This window comes from Hevea brasiliensis, chromosome 1, assembly GCF_030052815.1.
Source record: "Hevea brasiliensis isolate MT/VB/25A 57/8 chromosome 1, ASM3005281v1, whole genome shotgun sequence".
NCBI lineage: Eukaryota > Viridiplantae > Streptophyta > Magnoliopsida > Malpighiales > Euphorbiaceae > Hevea > Hevea brasiliensis.
The window spans coordinates 119,124,139-119,127,815 of NC_079493.1; the positions used below are offsets into that span (position 1 = coordinate 119,124,139).

Here is a 3,677-nt window from a genome sequence, read left to right on the forward strand (position 1 = left end):
GTTTTTCACTATTTTGTTTAGAAAGTTCTATTTTCTAACTATTTTTCAAATAAAAAACAATTACTTTTTTATAATCAAAATTATGCTATAATTTCATTATAACTAAATTTAAATGTGTCACACCTTACCCCTCTTTAAGGCATAACATGATCCCGTAGAATACCTAATGAACTACCGAACTTCACCTATCGATAACTCATTAAGTACCCTACAAGGGATTTTAAAACAATTTTCTTATCTTTGACAAGTGGTGAGTATTTCAAATAAGTATTTAAAACATTTAGTTGAAATTAAAACTAATTAATATTTTTGGCCATTTTAGTTTTCCGCAAATTTTATAAAAATATTGTGAGTTTCTCTGTATTTTGAGAAAACAGTTCTTCGAATACCTGTAAAAAGCACTTCTAAAAGTTTTTCTCAACCACTACTTCAATTTCAAACTCAATCTCAATCAATTTCTCAAATTCACAAGTTCAATAATTTCTTCAAAATACTGTCCATCAATATCATTTATTCGTATTCCATTCAAGATAAACAATTTATATATTCATCATACTAAAATTTACATTCAGGAAGTCCAAACTAAAATTTATTACAACTTTTATACAAACTTTGTACAAGCTGCTCAAGACCCATGTACATGTCCATACATTTATGTGCAATATATACATCAAAAGAAATATTTACAGTTAGGGTATAAATTATACCCGAAGACTTCAAGCTGATGACTTCACACACCTCAGCAGCTCAGTCTGCTGCTCCTCTAATCTCTATATCTGCGACAGCAATAAAAGCTATCGCTGAGTACTAAGACTCAGTGGTGCACAATATACTAAAATAATCTTTATGCAAAACTTAAAGCACATTCATTCAAAAATTTGACTAAACATGAAAATTAAATACAATCATGCATTGTAAGATTTTACATGTAAACCAAGTTTATTTCAAAGTATCAAAACACATTTCATAAAACCCACAGTTAAATCATGCCATTCGAAACAAATAGAATCTCAATAGCCAGAGGCTAAGAGAAATCACATGAATCTCGATAGCCAGAGGCTAAAGAGAAATCATGTCACAAGGCTAGCTAGCTCAAATATATGGATATCCATTCACATCCTCTTCTACTGGCACACCTCAACACTTCTCCAGAGAAGGAATCAAAATTCGAAACTAATTACCCCCACTAGTCGTGCTAGTGAGGTGTTCAAATATATGGTCATGATACTGTGGTTTTAAAACTTATCTTAACAATTTGCTAAACATTGTCATTTCAAATATACACAATAATTTTCACAATTTGAATCAAAACATCATAAGTAAGGTCACAATACTTTCAACAATTCAAAGCAACAATAAAATGCATATTTCATTCATTTAATCAATGAATTTTTTTTAAAGCATAGTAATATTGTGCACAAACCTCAAACGAGTCGTCCTTTAGCCTCGACTCGGTTCCTCGGGTTCCTTCCCGATATTCTTTTCAACTGAAACACACAATTTTACAATGTTTCAGTACTAGAACTTAAAATAAATTCAAAATAAACTTAGCTTCACATTTACCTAACTCTAACGTGTTAAATTCGACGTTCTCGAAATTTTGTGTTTCGGGTTACTATTCACTGCACTATTCAAGTCAAATTATTGACTTTCTAAGGCTTAATAGGTATGGGAACTCCAACTTCACCCACATACCACATTTTGGTCACCAAACTTGTTGGTTTTGGTCATTTGTTTAAAGCTTAGGTCATTTTGGCAAAATTGCCAATTTTCGGTTTTGGTTTTCCGAAGTTGCACTATTCCATTGGTCGATCTACTGTTGGAATTTGACAAAACTTCCTTCATAGAAAATGTTCCTTATTGTCTTAAGTGTATTCTCATTTTTGGATCACCTCAATCGGAGTTTTGTAGCTCAAGTTATGGCCAAAATAAGTTTACTGTTCACGTGCACTGTTCATACTGCAATTTAGGTGCTGTCAGATTTTTGGTTCAAATTTGGTTAATTGTTTGATCAAGTTAAGTTCATAATTTGGTCTCACTTTCTTCATATGAAATGTTGTACTATGTCTTAGGTTTCCATCGGTTCAAGAATCGCCTAAATCCGAGTTTTCTAGAGAGAGTTATAGCTATCCAAACATTGCTGCTCAACTAAAAATCTGCAGAATTTCAGTACAGAAATTTTAACTTTGCTCAATGATTTGAATGAGTTAATGGCATAATTTGGGTTGGTGTTCTTCATGAAAGTTTTAGGTCTATATCATATCTAATTGCTGGTAAAATTTCAGGTCAATTTGACCTACCTAGCTCAAGTTATGACCAAATGAACAGTTACTGTTCATTTGGTCAGTTTAGTGCAGTGGCAGCCTGCTATCAACTCACTTTGGTCAATTGTTTCACCAAGTTTTGGTCAGTTTTTGGCAATGGTTCCTTAATGAAAATTGTGCTCTTTTATGTCTATTTTCATCTCCAATTGGTGGCATATCAATTGGACTTGTAAAATTTGAGTTTTGGTCCTTCAAAGTGGGTTTGGTCATGCTGCCAGCAGCATGACCATTGGACCTCCGAATTTAACTTAGTTTCCTATCATTCCCACACAAGTTATTTGGTCATAATTGACCATTATTTCACTTCACAATAGGTCCAACATGCCATTTATATATTTCTCCCAATTTTGGTTCACAAACCCTAGCCTACAAACCCTAATCTTACTAACTCTTGCATTTAACCACAAGTAGTGCACTTAGTCCTAACCATTCAACTAATCAAAGCTTTTAAACTCATTTTAATGCATCAAACCATTCAATTTCATACTCCCCTCAACTAGGCTGAATTTCAGTTTGGTCCTTCTCCCATGTTTTTATTTCATTTCATAAATCCTAAGCTCATGTCAACCATTGCATATGCATTTAAAGAAGTAAAATAACAAGTTAACACACTAACCTTTCTTAAATCTTCAAAACCCTAACTTTTGCTCTTCTTTTTCCTTGTAATCTCCTTCTTAGTAGTAATAACAAGCTTTAGTAGGGTATTTTAGGGGAGTTATGAGAATTGAGTGGAAGAATTAAAGCTTGTATGCAAGCTTTAATGGTGGCTTTTCATGGAAATGAGAGGGAGAGGAGAGAGCTACGGGAAAGAGGAAAAAAAAGAAGAAGAAGAAGTAAAAAATGGACTTTTCAATTTTGTTTTTAGTCTTTAATTTGACTTAGTCAATTAGTTAATTAAATTAAAATTAATTATGAGGTCATAGTTACATCATCATGATGATGTCATCAACTTTTCAACTTTTTCATTTTCTCTTTTTTTTTTTTAATTTTTCTATTAGTTCTTTAATTTAATTCCCGATTCCGAAATTTTCTTTTCTCCGATTTTATTTGTGATTAGGTCGAGTCACTCTCGGGTCAATTGACCAAATTGCCCCTCGCCGGTTCATCCCGGTTTGCAAATAATCCAATATTTCTTCCGGCTCCCTGACCTAATTATTTGACTGACTTAACAGTTCTTTTTCGTGATTTTCTCTTTTCCACTGTGTCCATAAGGGTCCTAAGGACCGCAGCGTCACTTTTTACGGTTCGAAATTTGAGTTTAAAACGACTTCGCAGTCGTTCCCGAGGAGGTCACTCATCGCTGTGACTCTCGGCTCGTTTAACCTCTTATGTTCTGTTTTTCTTATTTATAGT

General features: G+C 33.2%; 1 long non-coding RNA gene across 1 annotated transcript; it reads right to left on the reverse strand.

The window, feature by feature from the left end:
• Positions 1-524: 524 nt before the first annotated feature.
• Positions 525-3,128, reverse strand: LOC131180930 (uncharacterized). Its single transcript, XR_009149604.1, has 3 exons — positions 2,941-3,128; positions 1,424-1,487; positions 525-776 (listed from the first exon to the last, which is right to left on the reverse strand). It is a non-coding gene; the product is annotated as an uncharacterized LOC131180930 (long non-coding RNA).
• Positions 3,129-3,677: the final 549 nt, after the last annotated feature.